Source organism: Equus quagga, chromosome 1 (assembly GCF_021613505.1).
Source record: "Equus quagga isolate Etosha38 chromosome 1, UCLA_HA_Equagga_1.0, whole genome shotgun sequence".
Classification (NCBI taxonomy): Eukaryota; Metazoa; Chordata; class Mammalia; order Perissodactyla; family Equidae; genus Equus; species Equus quagga.
The window spans coordinates 157,328,012-157,345,991 of NC_060267.1; the positions used below are offsets into that span (position 1 = coordinate 157,328,012).

General features: G+C 44.2%; 1 protein-coding gene across 9 annotated transcripts in view; it reads left to right on the forward strand.

Moving 5' to 3' along the window:
* The first annotated feature begins 3,250 nt into the window (after nucleotides 1-3,250).
* THRB (thyroid hormone receptor beta) overlaps nucleotides 3,251-17,980 on the forward strand; it is a 359,714-nt gene continuing 344,984 nt past the window's right edge. For 4 of the 9 annotated variants that reach the window (XM_046668071.1, XM_046668157.1, XM_046668165.1 and 1 more), the window contains exon 1: nucleotides 3,914-4,015. The gene's annotated coding sequence lies outside the window, so the exon portion shown is untranslated. Of the gene's footprint in view, nucleotides 3,572-3,688; nucleotides 4,016-17,980 lie in introns of those variants that run through there. The other 5 variants (XM_046668078.1, XM_046668138.1, XM_046668086.1 and 2 more) reach the window with 4 other exon arrangements.

Sequence of the window (17,980 nt, forward strand, 5' to 3'; positions counted from 1 at the left end):
GAACAGGTCATCTCCCTTAATAGTCTATCTTTCCTGAAGGGCAGGGACAGACTTGGCATTCTTATCTGGCTGGCCATGGACCAGAAGCACTGGGGCCCTCATAGCCAAAATAAATTCCAGGAACTAACAATGAACAGATAGAATCAGAGTCTCCAGGGCTGGGTCATTTGGCTGTACAGCTAGCTTGAGGAGTAGCTGTTGAATAAATGAAAGAATACCAATGGTTCCAGTCCCTGGAATTGCACTTCCTCTAGTTCCAACACTCCCTAGTAAAATTTGACCCATCCTTGATGGGTTCAAGTGACATCCCGCTCAGTGAAATTTCAGGGAAATCTCCCGATTTTTCCCCTCTCCTCACACCCACATCTCTAACTCCTTGCCCTCAAGTTCCTTCCCATATATTAATTACCTTTGACACTGAGCAAATTCTAATTGAATTTTGCTTCGGTGGTTAGACTCTGGTAACATCGAGGGCACAGCACAGTGAGGACTAGGGTGAGGCAAGTAAGGCACTAGGCTTGGGTGCAAAATTTAAGAGGACATCCAAAAACTTAGTAATCAAGAGAAATTATATTTTAATGCCATATTTCTTAAATCAAAATTAATGCAACAATCATGCGTGATGAAAATATATCAAACTTTTAAATAAAGACAGGCTCAGGGGCCAGCCCCGTGGCCGAGTGGTTAAGTCCAAGCACTCCACTGCAGGCGGCCCAGTGTTTCGTTGGTTCAAATCCTGGGCGCGGACATGGCACTGCCCGTCGAGCCACACTGAGGCGGCGTCCCACATGCCACAACTAGAAGGACCCACAACTAAGAATATACAACTATGTACCAGGGGGCTTTGGGGAGATAAAGGAAAACAATAAAAAAAATTTAAAAAAAAAAATAAAATAAATAAAGACAGGCTCAGACCCTGTACTTCCACCACTGATCTCATTGGCTTTAGTGTAATCCCAGCCCTGTTGGATTCCATGTTTTATTCATCTTCTTACCCCAGCAGGTGATGAATGAATGGATATATGAATGAAATGAATGAATTGCTTCCTTGAACCAAGTCATCAGCTGGTAATCTATAGATCCTGGTAATGAGGATGGCTGGCGTGGCATGTGAGCAGGGGTCATGAAAACAGCTTTGCTATGTGCCCTCCCAAATTTGCTAGATTGGAACACAGGACCATATGCTCTAAAGTTTGAATATTATTTTCTGCTTTCAATCAGGTCCCCATAAAATTTTCTTCCATTGCCCCCTCTTGTATAAAATCAGAAAAATAAATGCCATCTTCTGTTGGTAACCCTTCCTTCTCACCATGCAGCCTGTGAGACTGCCTTCAGGGGTTCGGTTCAAAGGGAATCCTAGTAGTTCATGCTGTTTCAATAAGGTTGCATTAAAATTGCCCTCCCCCATTGTCACATAACATTATTACAATCACAGTTTCATGAATTGTTTGCATAATGTCACGTTATTTATTTAATGCTTGAATTTACTCTTTATTTCACAAGTTTCCAGGCAAAATGAGAGCAGAAAAACAAAGCCATTTGAACAAAGGGAAGCAACAGTTTTTGTTGTACGTAATTCATTCTCTGTATGATGTTTCCTTCTCAAGGAGGAATTTAGCTCCAAGTTATACTCAAGAAGAGAAAAAAGGAAAAGTTCCAGCAAGCTTTAGGGCTCTTTATCCACCTTTGTGAAGGAAGATTGACAGCACCCTCTCTCTTTGTTACAAAATTGTTCACGCAGCTCCGTGGTCCCTGCGAAGACCCGGGTGTCAACTGTTGTGGCCTTTCAGAGCCGGGCTTTTTCCTCCGTGGCCAGCTTTTTCACCCACAGTTAGCCACCAGGGGGCCGCCTGTTTGGTATAAATGGTGCAGACTCCCCAGCTTTCCTCCAAACCAACCAAAACATCCCGGGGCAGCTTTGGAGCAAAGCCCGGGAACTTCCCTGCAAAGGAGAACAACTTCTCTCCAGCTACAAAAACTGCAAGTCCTATGGTGCAGCCTCATTACGAGGGAAGAATAAAGCACGGAGTTAGAGGCAAGGACCCAGGGGAAACAGGGTCCGTGGAGTCTGAAGGAAGAGATCCTTCCCTCTCACCAGGGGGCCGCGAGGTCTGCGATTTTTCCTCTTGAAGCGCGCTGAAACACTGCATCCAGGCGCCGGGAACAATTCTAGGCTTCTTGACAGTTGTGGTTGTTAATGCTGTCAGCAGGGGTGGTGGCTTCTCGCCCCTTTCCGTGAGATGCTCACAAGAAGCTGTAATAAAACATACGTCACCGGCTGGAAATCTAGAAAACTCTCCAATAAATCATCTATACGTTGTTCAGACAGTTGAGGCTACAAATCGTCACAGGTCTATTATATTGTTTCTTATACGAATAAATGTGTGTATTGAATGAGAAAGTCGGAATTATTTTAATATCATCGATGAGAAAATAATTATACTCTGTCGTCAAAATAGTTTTATTGCAACTATAGCTTCGCATCTATATTTCAGCTTTTGAGCACGCAGTATTTTTACAGGCATTCTTCTAGCCCAGAACGCAGCTGCCTGCTTCATTTTCTCCCACCCAGAACCCTTGGACTTCAAGACATAGGTGGGGAGGGAGCATTTTAGAAATTCATATTTGCCTGGGGCAGAACTCTTCAGGAGTATAGATTATTTTCGTTTTCTGGGTTTCATTTGTACATATCCAGAGCAAAGACAAACTAATAGGGCGGCTCCTCTGGAACCTGTGGAGCGTCTCAACCCTGCGCACATCTCCCAGGATATGCATAATGGTGCGGAGGGGTGTCTGCTTCAAGGGCAAGCCAGGTATTTTCCAAACTTCCATTCCCGGGAGTGGTGATCGTAAGGGAATGCCAGGCGGCCCGGCCGGTGGGAGGCCCCAGGAGGAGCCAGAGCGCTGTGTCAGCCCGACACGTGCCACAAGTGGTTTGGAGAAAGAGGGAGGAGCGCGGAGGCTCGGGTCGCGCTCGTCTGGCCCGGCAAAGAAAAGCCCGTGATTCTGGAAGTCACTCCCTCCTCCACCCCTCTGTCACTCGTTCCCCATTCCTTCCTCTTTGCCTGCTAGAGGAGTGACGCCCAAACCCGAAGCTTGGTGCGCAGGCAGCCGGGTGGGTGGACTCGCGGCCACGCAAACCACCGCAACCTCGCCACCTCGGGAGGGACCCCTGGGTGGAGGGCACGGCCGGGACTGGGGGGAGGGGGCGCACCCAAACCTGGGGCGGCAGGTGCGGAGGCGGCCAGCCCCGGGCGGCGTGTGTGCAGCCCGCCGGGTAGTGGTCCGCGAGCCGGGACTGGCGGACACTTCACAGCGCTGGCCCCGAGCCGGGCGGGGGGCGTCGGGTGCCAGCCAGGCGGCCCCGGTCGGCAGCGGCGGCGGCGGCGGCGGGGCGTGCGGCCGGGAGGCCATTTCCTCGCTGCGCCCCTGGCGGAGCCGGGTTTGCCTGCTCTTGGCTGCCGCCGCCGCCACCGCCGCCGCCGCGCGAGTCGGACCGCCGGGAGGGCTGGAGGGGAAACCAGGTCACCGGTTCGCAGACGCGGCGCGGAGCGGGCGCCCGGGGCCCGGAGTAAGGCAGCGCCCGGGAGCGGGCCGGGGTGGGCCGGGCGCGCGGGGGGCGCGGAGAGGCGGGGACTCCGGTGTCCGGGCCACACTCGCTTCCTACGCCTATAAAAGTGGAGTGGCCGGGGAGGGCCGACGCGGCCCTGGTTGCAGCCGCCTCTCTTCGCCAAGGAGTTGACATTTTGCAGGACTCGCGCGACGTCCGGTCGCCGGCGCTGCCCGGGACCCCGCCGCCGGGAGGAGGGGGCGGAGGAGGGTGGAGACTGCGGGGCTTGGCCAAGGAAGGCGCACATCCTCGGGCGGGCGGCCGTGACGCGGCGGGGATTAACTTTGCATGAATAATGTGAGTGCGCTTGGAAAGGAGACCTTCTGCTCCCCGGGCTCGGGGCAAGCGCCCGCAGGCTGCCTTCCCCGGGCAGGGGCGCTCAACCCAGCCAGCTCGAGGGCACTGGTAATTTGGCGAGAGGAGCGCGCGGAGGCGGGGGTGCGGGAGGGGGAGGGGAAGGGAGACGGGGAGGAGGGGGCGACAGTTCCAACTGTCCAGAAGGGTGGGCAGGATGGTGACGGGGGTGTCGCGGGAACCTGAAGGGGTGCGGGCGGTGAAGCTGAGCGCGCGCAGGCGGGCGGGCGTGGGTGGGTGGGGGTGTCAGCCGCCCCATTACCTGCCTGCGCGGGGTTTCTGCGCCCTGGGGCCGGGAGGAGGTGCCCTCTCGTGCTCGGGCACCGCGCGGCGGCAGTCGGGGAGCCAGAGCGTGGGCAGTGGTAGAACGGGGTGGCTGGGGACCCCTTCCAATCGCAGCCGCTCCATTCCTCAAACCCTAAGCCCAGCTGTTGACAGGCTCCTTGTGAAATGGAGTTTGGCATCCTCAGCGCCGAACCTAGTGGAAGTTTCCATGATGAGGAAGTTCTGTGACACAGGGGTTCGGAAAAGGTTGGCAGACACCGAGGGGCGGGGGAGGCTGTTTAAAGGGACTGTGGGTGCCCCATCCCCCTTTTTTCTCCTGCCCCGGAACTCCGGGGTTTGGAAAGGGGAATAATCCTGAATGTTGGCGTGCGCTGTGGCCGGTGCCTGGCGGCTTGGCTTCTCCCCGCCTCCTCAGGGAATCAGTGGCGATTTCGCCAGCCTCCTGGGTCGCGCTTCTTTGCTTTGCTTCTCTTGACGCAGCATCTTCTGGGTCGCCTCGAGTTGGTTCTGATACCAGTTGTGCCAGCTGTGCGCCCCCCGCCACCCCTCGGAGAAGTACTCATTTGGGGGAGTTTTTTTTATTCCTGGTGGGTTTCGTCCTTCTGAGCTGCAGTTGTCATTTCGGAGGAGGATTTCCCCATAACCATTGTAGGATTATTGTTAGTGCTAATTCTTAAATCTTCTGATTTGTTTTAAGGGAAGAGGGTGGGGTGAGTTTTTTTTATTTATTAAAGGTTAAATGTGTAATTTTCCCCGAATGGGAAATTTTAAAGGACGATTCTAGAAGCATAGCAATTCGTGAAGTGAGTAAAAGAAAAAGAGTTCACCTGAATAACAAGTTCAGACTCTTCATCCTCCCCTCTCCACGCACATTTAGAATTTGTGAAGATTCAAACACTATGCCTAATCAGTAAATAAATTCGAAACAGAGTCTTCCTCTTAGCATATTATTGGTCTTAGGTGCTAGTGAGATTCGGTTTTAAAGACTTGTTTTGAAGTTCAAAAAATTAAGCGTTCCTTGGACAGTGTATTAATACCAAAGCACAACAGTTTTTATAATGGTAAATGCATTGGGTAATGTAGACCTGTTGGGCAATATCTTTAGATTATTTGGCCTTAGTTTAGTATGCTTGTTTACACTGTAATAATATATAGCATGCACTGGATTACAAAGTAATAAAAATTGCATTTTAGTCAAAATATTCCATGATTCATTCTGAATTTTTACAGTGACTGATCTGCTCCCTAATTCACTTCTGCTTACCTCTCTTATTCTGAAACAAGTCAGAGACCAGGAAACATTAAAGAAAAAGGTGTTTTGATGAAAAGTATTTTGAGCAGTGGATGCTTTTAGCAGTTTTCATGCCAGTTGACTAGTGTTTTAATTGACTCTAACAGAGATCCAATAGTGAGTGATTTGTTTGGGGTATTATAGGGGAAGGCATTGGTGAGCAACCACTTATTATTTATGAATGTTAAACAAGTACTGTCAGAATCTTATTTTTAAGGAATTTGAAAGTTTTATTGTATGTTGGAAGTGGGACCATCTGCTAGTAAATGTGATTTGCTTTTGTTTTTCAGTGAGTAAAAGTAAATGATACTGAATATAGCCACAGAACTAATTTTCTTACAAAGCAATTTCTGTTGGCATTCCAAGGCTAAGGCATACTTTCATTGACTGTGGAATATTGTTTTATAAAGTAACTGATTTTACAAGAGGAATAAACATTCCATTTCTCCTCTTCTAGATTCTTTGTAGTAAATTCTGCTATAGAGATGAATTAAGATAACTTCTTGTTAATCTAGTGTGTTTGGGAAAAGGTGGTTTCTTAAATTCCCCCTAAGAGCAGAGCAAGTTGTAGGTTCTTTTTCTTTGCTGGAGTCTTTGCGGTGTGTGAAGCTTGGGGTGTGGGGAACCACAAATGGGATCGCACTCTTTTTTTTTTTTTAGTAAGCTCATCTTTTTGATGAAAATCAGAGTAAAAGTGATTGGTTTCTTTAGCTCCTTTTTGTCATTCTAGTGTTAGATTATGTGTCACCTTCTTTAAAAGCCTTTCCTTGACCACTTGAGCAAAGGCAGTCCCCCAGTTCTTCTCAGAACCATCACAATTTTTTATTTCCTTTTTTTCCTCTTCCTTGATCTTATTTGCAATCTGAATTGTTCATTTCCATTGGTACTTGCTGAATACCTGTCTCTCCTTAGAGTATAGAATCCATAAGGAAGAGTCTTGACTGCATCATTCACTCTTGATTCTCTAGCATGTTGAGCAGTGCTTGGCACACGGTAGGTGCTGGGTAAATCTTTGTTAAATAAATGAATGATTGTGCCCAAACATTGTGTTCCCCAAAATACCTGTCTAAGCATCCTAAGTAAGTTCCAATTGGGTGCACCAAGATCTGTGCCTGTGTAGGTGTGAGTGCCGTGTTTATAAGGTTCAATCTTTGTTTATCTCCTTTTCTTCCTTTTTTTTTTGTGAGAGCTATTTCTGAGAGTTCTTCCTGCGGGCATTTGCCTTGAGTGCACGGAAGTCCTTGGCAGCAGTTTGTCTTAGGTGTTACCTTGATTCCCTGAAGACATTGACCTTCAGCTCCCTGGGTTTCAGCAGACTCTTTATGAGTTCCAGAGGCATTGTCAGTACTAAGAGTGAAATTCCAGGGAACAGACATCACTGGGTGATAGCAGTGCCTTCTCACTCAGCAGGTTCTGGCAGTGCCTCTGGTCTTGGCAGCCCTAAGGGAACTAAGGGTGTGCAGTGGTATTACTGGTTTATAAAGGTGATGGTTGGGGAAGGGGCTCAATGGAAGTGTCAGGATCCAACGCAAGATAGAAAGCGTTCTTGGTAGTAGATTTGGAAATAACCTGGTGGTTACCCTATGTTGTAAGTTAAGTTAGTCAACTCTCCCCTTTGCTCCTTTTCACACTTTCATGAACAGATTTTGAACCAGATAATTGTGGGAAATATTGCATTATCTGAGTTTTCAAGCGACCGAAGTGTGATACCCAAGGAGTGCCTGTCCAATTAGCTCTTCATGGAAACTGTTTTGATAGTTGAGACCAAAAGGAGATTACAGTTGATGATTATGGTAATTCGTTTTTGTTTATAGAGTATTAACTTCCAGAAATGTGGCTGAGTAAATGTGTGGTCAAAATCCCACAAGATAAGGAGACTGGTAAAAACGAGAGGGGAAGAAAAATCAAAATCTTAGAGAGGAGTAAAGGTAATTAAATTGAAATCTTAAGAGCTTCTTGCTTGAGTATTTAATCTAGCTTTGAGCTTCTTAGTAGCCAAGTTAACAGAAAAAAGGGAGGTGGCAGGTATGCATTAAAGTTGTAAAGATAGATCAGATGACATTTGTAGAGTGCTGACTATGGTGTCTGGCAGCTAGTAGATACTCCTATGAAATATCAAATCATATAATGGCTAATAGTTGAACTTAAATTCTGAAGAAAATGAGGTAAATTTCTCTATATGAGCATGTCTTTACCAACCCTCAAGGGAATAAAAAATGCAGAAGGTATCATGATGAAAAGTAACCCAGTGGGAGTTTATCTTTGGGAGCCTGCGCTACTGTGGTCCAGCAGTGGAGATTCTGGCAATTGTCCCCAGTGCAGAAATAGAGCTCCGAAAACCTAGAGGAATGAATGGCTAACATGTTCTTTAGGCTGACTTTCTCAAATATCCAGTGTCTCAGCCAAGCTTTTGACTAGAGCAACCTGAGAGGACAGGACAGCCAGGTACTTGAAAATGACCCTCTGGCCATAAAACTCTCTGAACAGGTAGCCTTGAACAGGTAGCCTCGATGCTTTGTACTCTCCTCTGTAGAGCTCTTATCACGCTGCAGGGCAGCTTGGTTTTTGTTTCCATTTCTGTTTCCCCATCTAAATTGTGATGAGGGGCTCTGAGTTTATTCCTCTTTGGCTCTCTGGCACCTAGCAAAGAGTTTGACATCTGGGCACAGGGAAATGCTTGTTGGAAGGATGAGTTGGAGGGGGAGAAGGGGCTGTGCTGCTCTTTTTCTTCTGATATTGGTATTAAGTGTCATCTTCTGACTTAGTTTTGCCCAAAGTGAATGTTTGCTGCCTGGATTGCGTTATCTGTCCATATCACCCCTGGGTATTTTGCTAGAAGGGCTTGCTCTCATGTCCAAGCTGGTTGAGCAATGGATGGCAAGTTAACTTCTTGCTTTATTTAGAGATGTTTTGATTACTTGATTTGATTCCTCATTCCCTCTACAAAAATTTGTGTACCTACTATGTGCCTGGCCCTGCCAGTCATTTTGCAGCTCAGTGTGCAGCCCAGTGATGTGTGAGACAATGTGCATATATTAATACAAAAGGATTCTGCACTTGTCTCCATGTGATGTAGTGGATATGCCTATTGAGACCCCTTATACAGCCCCCTGATGACATAAAGTTATTTTAATCTGAGGAGGTAATTGTTTTATGGTTTCAGTAGCCCATGTGTATTAGTGTAAGTTGCAGTGGGATTCACCTGGGATTCTCTTGGTAGCCAAGTGGTGTGGGATTCAATATGTTTAGACCAGTGAGTCTCTGATTAAGGATGTTCTCTCTCCACCTTAATTTCCAAACTTTAGTCAATTATGACATTTAAGCAAGTGGGGGGGGCGGCTGGTGGAGGTAGTATCCAAATCATTGAGTCGCGAGTAATGTATTTCCATATCCTCCTTTCAGGAATCTAGCCAGCTGACAGCTAGAATAGTGATCTACAGTCAATGCTAATGTTGTTTGGTCCATACTGTCCTAATTTCAAGGGACTTGGGAGACTTTATGTACTGGCAGCTCTTCTTGGGCAGTACTATTTTTATTGAGTAAGAAACTGAGCTCTGCTGTGAGCTTGGATATCTTTTCCAAATGGCAAGTCAAGAGAGCCTGGAATTAGGACCCAGGAACCTTGACTGTCTGTCCCAGGAAGCATGTTATAACCTTTCCATCATGACAGTCAGATACTCTAATATAGATATATAGATAAATATCTATAGGTATATGTACCTATGGCTATGTATACACACACACACATATGTGTGTGAGCATGTGTTTGTGTGTATTCTGAGAGTGGGTTGTAGATGGGGCACATATAACAATTAGGAAAGGATTAATCTGAATTAAGTTACTCATTCAATTTCTTGGTTCCAAAAAAGAGCCTTCAGGGATCATGGCTTCTCTCTGTAATTAAGAATTTAGGGATTTACTCAGAAAGCTGGGAGTGATAAGCTGATTGAAGCAAAAGCTTGGGCAAAGGAATGCAAATTGACAGCAGGTAGTTCTCCCTGACTTGGGAAATACACTTGCTACACTTGCGTGACTCCTCTGAAGGCTTAGGAATGTTTGTGATAAGGAGAGTGGAGAAGATAGTCATGGTTTTAGTGGTGCAGTGTATGACTGTGACATTCAGGAACCCATTGAGTATTTTGACTCTTGTGACATATATTGTTCAGCGGTCTCAAGATGATTCAGATATACTTCTCCCCCTTTATTATTTGTTTCTCTTAAGACTCTGTTTTCCCAAATTTCAGCAATGGTTGCATAGAATAGGTGCTCAGAAAATAATGATTGATGATAACGAATTATGACATTCCTGGGTTTGGGTCACAAATGGCTCACCAACTTGCATATCCATACCTGCAGAGTCTGCCTCTGTGACAAGTGTGTGTCAGGTTCTCACATACAGCATAAAAGGCCCTGCTTGTCTCTGGCTTCGGCTCTGGTTCCCATGCCCAGCTTCCAAATCACGGTGAGAAATGCCACAGTCACACTGCTGTCCCAAGCCACAAATCCTGTCGTCACTTTTAGTCCCTTCTCCATACTCCTGAATATTTTGGCAGGTCCTCATCTTGTTTTACTTTTTACTTATTTTACTATTTACTTATGTTACTCTGTGGTTAATTATGTTTGGAAAATCCAGAGTTTAACAAATTAATGCAAGAATTTTCAGAACCTATTTTGATGCTAGTGTGCATTATGAATCTCCAAGAGGCAAAGCAGATAGCAACCTGATTTGGTCACCATATTCTTTGATTTTGTGTGTGTGTGTGTGTAAAACCTCAAATGGGTTAAGTTCAATGCAAGAGGTTGTGAGGAATAGTTCATAGTATTACACTTTGAAAAATTACTTTCATTCGTTTTAACCTCTGACTACATTTCGTAATACATGACAACTCAAAGGAGGAGTACTGGCCCCACAGTGGAACTTTTTTGCTTTTTCACAAAAAAACCATCAGTTTGTATTCAATACTGACTAATGCTGCCATTGTTGAAGTGTTTTGCCATGATGTACAAATCATGCTAAATGGTTGTTACTTTTAAAATATTGTCATTGTAAAATATATCTTTTCTTGACTTAATTTCTGATATTCAGATGTATTAATTTACATAAGCCAGAGAATGGTTTATTTCTGCCATATGTGTTTTAGTTTACTTTTTGAATTTCAGCTAAGCTTCACTGTAATTTCTACTCTGCTTCCAGCATCTGGAGCTCTAGAATAATGTATTTGTATCTGAATTCTTGCTACAACTGGAGAAAGTATAAGGTTGTACATTCTTGTATTATTTGTCTTTTAATTTAAAAAAAGGAACCAGCGGAACCTTACACAGAAAATCTTTTGAAAAATAATTTAAATTATGGCCTATGTGGATGATGAACATATCAATTTATCTCGTAGTATAGTAGTTGTAAGGGATTTGAAAAACATCTAGTCCATCTGAGGCCTTGTGGAAAACAAAAGACAGGCATTTGGCCTTTTAATGTGATCTCACACTCTATAGGTTCATAAACATAAGGTATTGCTAAGGTGAAGGCATCCTCTAGAATCTACTCTACATGCCTTCGTTTACTGTTAATTAAGAATATGTGTTCAGATTTATCTTTATTGAAGTTGCCACAAAAGCCAAACCTTAAAATAAGTTAACTTACTGTTTTTCCTCTGGAGTCTGTCCATCCATCCATCCATCAATTCATTCATCCCTCCAATCAACTATCCATCATATATGCATTGGGCATCTGCTGGGTGCCAGGCTGTATGGTAGATGCCAAGATACCATGGTTAACATTTAAAAATCCTTGCTGTAAAGATGGCCAGAGTCTCCTGGAGCAATCTAAAGGAGTCGATTTAGTGTAGAACAGTGTTTCTCAGCCTCTAAACTATTGGCATTTGGGGCCAGATATTCTTTGCTGTGAAGGGATGGTCTGTGTGTGGTAGGATGGTTAGCAGCATCACTGACTTCTACCCACTAAATACCAGTAGCTCCTGCCACACTCCAGTTGCACCAATCAAAAATGTCTCTGGATATTGCCAAATGTCTCCTGGGAGGCAGAATCAACCCCATTGAAAACCACTGGTGCAGAGTTAAGAACCTGGAGTGTGGAGTAGGAATGTGTGGATTCATATACTGGCTTCACCTGGCTTTCTTGCATGTGCTCAGTTTCCTCATCTATAACATGTGAAGATTAAATGAAATCATGTAGCACTTGACCTACAGTTAAGTGTTCCTAAATATTAGCTATTCATACTGGTGGTAGAATTAATACTTCAATAGTCAATTACAATATTGGTAAGTTTTATGATGGAGTAAGTACAGTGTACGTGGGAAGTGGAGAGAGTTCTAGGCAGAAAGAACACCATATACAAATGTGTGGAGCAGGGTAAAAGTATGAGCATTTGGGGAATTGCAAGGAGCCCAGAAGTTGCAAAGAGCCCAATCTGACTGATGTGCAAAGGACAGTAAATGAGGCTGTGGGAGCAGGCAGCAGTCACCTGGTGAAGACTTTCCTGGCCACAATCAGGAAGATGGACATTGTCTTGATAGCATGAAGAAACTGAAGAATGTTCAACAAATCAAATTTTTGTTTTAAAAGAGTTCTTTGGGATAGGCCTTGAGTAGGAGAGAGACTGGAGATGATGAGCCCAGCGAGAGACTCAGAATAATCCACACTCCCCGGAGAGAGGATGGCTGCAGGGACAGAGGCAGTAATATGTTGCCATGAAGTCTTTGGGAACAGATTTCACTTTCTCCAAGATGCAGCAAAGTTTTTCTAATTTAATTCCAATATTGAATATTCTTAGCAAGCTGGCTCTACATTTGGGGGAATTTCAAGTTTAATTTGAAAGCAGATTACATGATAGATTCTCTTTAAAATGTTTTCAAATGAAGCTTAAATGAAAGACCATCTCACAGCCTATTTGTAGCTGAATATGACTTCAAGGGTTTCTCTGCTATTGTATATACGGGCCTACGGTTCCCATGTCAGACAGAAACATACTTCTACACAATTATATTGCATTAGCATTGACATTGTTATGTTGAGATTAATTATTTAATGTTGTGTTGTTTTTCTGACTGATAGGGGTTTTATTTCTTTAATGATCAAGATTAGAGATGGGTGAAGAATGTGAATGAATGAATGAATGAATGAATGAGAGTGACATTATGGAAATACCACCTAATTAAGAATAAAAATATTTGGACAGGTCTCTTCGCTTATCTGAGCTTTAATTTCCTTAATCATAAAACAGTAAAAGTAGATAAATTAGATAACCTCAAAGTTCTCCTTAGCTCAGGGGTTGGCGAACATTTTCTATTATAGGCCATATAATAAATATTTTCAGCTTTTCAGGACATACGATCTCTGTTGAGACTGCTCAACTCTGCTGTTGTAAAGCAAAAGCAGCCATAGGTGATATGTAAATAGGTAGGTATGGCTGTGTACCAATAAAACTTTATTTACAAAAACAAATGGTGGGTTGTAGTTAGCAAGAATTATTTGGTGGTCACTGAGCTGTCTTTTTCACATCGTGCTACTCTGTTTTTTAATTCTTATGTGGCTCTCATCACATCACTGTCTTGCTACTTTTAAAGCCATTGGCCAGTGATGGAAACATCTTTATAGCAATGAGGTAAACCAGTTCTACTTTTTGGGGGCAGCACCACCCTCCTATCTGACCTAATTCTGTCTCTTCACTTCGTTTAATCATCGTCTTTAATCTTGCTAGACCTGGTTCTTTCTTTTAGACTTTGACCATCATTTTAATTTCCTTATTAGATCGATGTGGGTCCTAATATGCACATAATATTGGGAGCTTGCTGATCAATCCTGGTATTGTTGGCACATCATTAATGTGCTGATTTTTTTAAAAAGGAACTAAAATTTAAAGTAGAGGTATCAGGGAGCAGAAACCAGAGCCAATTCTTGGTGTGTTGACAGAGGTATTGAGGTATCGAAGCCGTTTTCCTGGAATAAATTTACAGAGCTTTAGACTGTTTAAATAAATGGCTCATTACATAATATCTTGACTAAAAATACCAATTTTCCTACTATTTATCCTACTTATCATTGCTTACTACAACGAGAACACTTTTTTTTAGACAAAAAGGATGTTTGCTTATTTTCTTCCCAGATTGTAAACGTGCTTTATCAAATATTCAGCCAGGAGCCCTATAGAAGTGCCTCCAGCAAAAGAAATGTAAGAGGGGCATGAATAATAAAAGTGAAGTAAGTGAAAAGAACAAAGAAGCTCTTTCCTTCTAACTGTGCGTATTTTACCTTTCTGAAAACCTTACCATTTAATTATTAGGAAAATATCTTCTAAGAAGTAAGGAAATGCAAAGGGCACATGCATTTTGGATTGTTAAGAAATAAGACCAAGCAGTGATAAGAAGTATCATGCTGAGGACATGTAAAGAGAAAGAAATAATTGTGTGCCTTTAGATTAGCCTAGGTAGGGCTGTCTTCAACTCCACAAGTCTTTTATTTATTTATTTTTTTGAGGAAGATAAGCCCTGAACTGAAATCTGCTGCCAATCTCCTCTTTTTGCTGAGGAAGACTGGCCCTGAGCTAACATCTGTGCCCATCTTCTTCTATTTTATACGTGGGATGCCTGCCACAGCATGGCTGGACAAGCGGTGCATACGTCTGCACCCGGGATCAGAACAAGCAAACCCTGGCCGCCAAAGCGGAACCTGCGAACTTAACCACTGCACCACTGGGCCGGCCCCTCGACAAGTCTATTTTTAAAAATATTTTGCAATATTTTTGAAAAGTTAAATTTGCAATATTAAGAAGTTGATCCTGATAAATGGCTCTCGGGTATAGAATCCAGCTAATTCTTGATATTCCATCATGGGGGAGAAATAAGTCTCTGAATAATTCCCAGTTTGTTACTGGCCCGTCACTGGGGTCTCCAGGACTCAGGGTAACCACTGAGTGCCAGTAATGTCCTATTTTAAAGTCCTCTCACAGAGAATGGAGAAGAGACCCCACCCTTTCCCTTATTGGCCAAGTGTATTGTGGGGAGGGTGGAAGTTTGGGGTCCTGGGTCCTGCGTTGGCTGAGAGCTGGGGCATTGGAGAGAGAGATCAGGGGATCTGGTTGGGGTGGTGCACGGCCATACAGGCATTGAGTCAGATGCCTGGCTTTGCCACCTCCTAGCTGTGCTCTCTCCAGCAACTTACTTAACCACTTTGAACTTCAGTCACCCATCTGTGCAATGGAAATAATGTTGGTACTTACTTCACAGTATCATGGAGGCGATTAAATGAGATAATAGTTATAAATGGCTTAGCCAGGACATAGTGCCTGGTGAGTGCTCCATACACGGAAAACAATTTTATTATCATTTTATTATTGCAAAAGTTTTAGAGCCAGCCCTGGTGGTCTAGAGGTTAAAATTCAGCGTTCTCACTACCGCAGCCTGGGTTCGTTTTCCAGTCATGGAACCATACCACCCGTCTGTCAGTTGTCATACGGTGGCAGCAGTTCACATAGGGAACTAAAACTAACAACTAGGATGCACAACCATGTACTGAAGCTTTAAAAAAAAGTTGTAAAATTGATTGTGTGAAGTAAACCTGGAGGTGTGGGGCATTATTGTCCAAAAGGCAGGAGATCTGGCTCTGCCCTGCTGAAACATGCCACTTCAATGACAGTTTCCCTCACCCCTTTGTCCAAAGGTAATGTTACATGTTTAGTCACTTACTATATATATTTCTTCACTGGTCTGTGTCCAAACCTCATATTTGTCAATGAGATGGATATTTCTTTGCTAGATTTGAAGTTCCAAGAGGGCAGGGACTGTGTATTAAACAAGTGTAGTGGCATCTAGAAGGTGGGCCCAGCAGGTAGGCGCTGAGGAATGCTTTCCTGCTGTTTTGACCAACCACACATTGGCTGTTTTCATATAATTAGGATGAATCTAATTTTAAAATGAACAAGCGTGTGTCCTCAGATGAACCAGAATATACACTTACAAGGCTCTGCTGTCCTGCATTATAAATAAGGGAATAGGTTGTCCAGCAGAAAAGCTCTGCTGTTCTTTTCTCTTTAAAAAAAAGCCATCCCCACATAAGAACTGAGATAGAAGATCTTCCCGTCTCCTTAACTAAGTTGGCAAGAAATCAGGGCCCCAAACTGGATGTTCTCTACAATGATAAAACCCAGCAAAAACCCACAATCCAAGAACAGTGGCTTCTGAGGATTTGTAAAGACACGTCCTTAAGAATGGCTTACTGTAAAGAGACCCAAGTTGGCAGCCTGATTCCTCAACTTGTATGACAGCAAGGACTTCCTTAGGTAATGGGTTCAAGTTTCTGCAGGATGACGGACGTTCTGAGACTGTTTGGAAAGTGTCAAGCTACATTGCTTTTTAAATACCCTTTTTGCCGATGTGAGGAGCCCCCTTGGACACATTGCCTCTGTGGCATCTTTCTCAACTGTTACCTTTTCTGTAGACTCTTTTTTCTTAAGATTCTGAGGCTTACATGGAAGATGAGTGATTTAACATCATCCTGCAGGGGTTTACAATTCATTTCTTTTTGTCTAGCACTGTTTTGAAATAACTCTTCCATTTTTGCTATTTCGTGGTTTTAAATCCCCACTGATAATTCATTAAAGTTTCATTTGAACTGTGGCAGTCGTCGCTCTTCATCTTCGCCTTTTCCCAGCACTAGAGTAAGACCTCCCTCTCAGAGTCAAGTGTTGTTACTTATTTGAGGTCTTGCAGAAGTTTAGGGGCATTTGAGACTAATGGGGTTCATGTTTGCATTCCCTGCCGTTCTTGAGCAAAAGATGTTGTTTTGCTTATTCTTTCAATAGGAGAGAGAGGAATGTGCCTGAAGTTGTGTTTCCGAGAGTCTGAAAGAAGTGAGACCAGAGCCTCCGGCTCAGAGAAGCCTAATGATTCTGTGCTCAAGACTTTAGGGATGGAAAAATCGGCCCCTCTAAGAGAGGGGTACTATGGACCCAGAGAGCTCTTACATCAGAGGAACCTGAGGATCAAGTGGCTGCCAGCCCAATATTCCTCCAAATGACTTTCCATTAGAGATTGGGTTTCCCAGAAGCAGACCCTGAGATGAAAATTCAAGGGCAAGTTATTTTTAAGAGGGGTGAAGGAAACACCAATAGGAGGGTGGGGAAGGAAGCCAGGGCAGGGACAGCAGCCAAGAAGAGGTGTTAGCAAACCAGTTACCACTGTGGGCACCTGGAGCTTTGTCACATTGGAGAACTCTTGGAGACAGCGTGGAACATGTGTCTCATAGTTACCCCATGCCAAGAGGCAAGGGAGTGGGTATTTACTCACCAAAACTTGTCAGGTATCAGTCAAGACTGTCTCCAGAGGCACTTGATTCCCTGGCATTTCAGCACTGCCACATGGGCAGCCAAGAGCCAGCCTCCAGGCAAAGGGCTGCGAGTTTTTGGCAGTTGGAAGACAAGCTGGTGGGCACTGAAGTGGTGCCCATGGAGACAGGGTCAGGGCACCAACAGCATCTACTACACTTGAGTCTCTCTTGTCACTCGTATGTTATACGGGGCAGCCTCTAACCCCCATTTCCACCCAAGGATCGCTGGCCTCTTTGGACTTCTGCTTGATTATCTGGAGGTACAGACTGCTTTTAACTAGAGCAGGGGAGCTGACCCCACCAGCGGTTGGTTTAAAATCTACTAGAGGGCGATCCATTGAAACGAGGCACAGCCAGATCTCCTACCCCTTTCCTCAGCCCCATCCTCTCTCTCGCGTGGTCTTCATTCTCTCTAAGACCTTCCTCTTCCACCAGGAGGGCCTACTGATCCTGGAGAGTGAATTCCCTCTCCTAATAACTGTTCTTGCCTGTACCATGCCCTATTTTTCCCTGGAGCAGAGTTTCTCAACCTTGGCACTATTGATTTTTGCAAGCAGATAAATTCTTTGTGTGAGGGTCTGCCTGTACATTGTAGGATGTTTAGCAGCATCCCTGGTCTCTACCCACGAGCTGCCATTAGCACTCTGCCCCCGAGTTGTGACAATCAAAAATGTCTCCAGACATTGCCAAGTATCTAACTATGTGGTTTAGAATTATGAAATCAGATGTTGAACAATATAGTTTACTTCTGTCACATTCAGAAGAATTTTATGAGCACAGTCCATCTTGACAGGCAGGTCTAACAGTTTAACAAGTTTTCTGAAGTGAAATCTAATAAATCTTTCATACTCTTGTTTGCTGGCATCATCTCTTGCTGCTCCTGCTTTGCCTCATCTAGTTGTCCACATTTTTAAGTAATTCCCTCCAAAGGGGCTTCCAAGAAATCAGAAACACGGTTGCCTTGCCCCTGCTTTTTTGGCTGAGGGTTGGTTATGAAGAATAGAAACAGTAAAGATCACGGAGCAGTGGCTTATGTAGTTGATGACAGAGACCTGCTGAAGGACGTCACCATCTTTTGCCGCATTGAATGTGGTGTGTG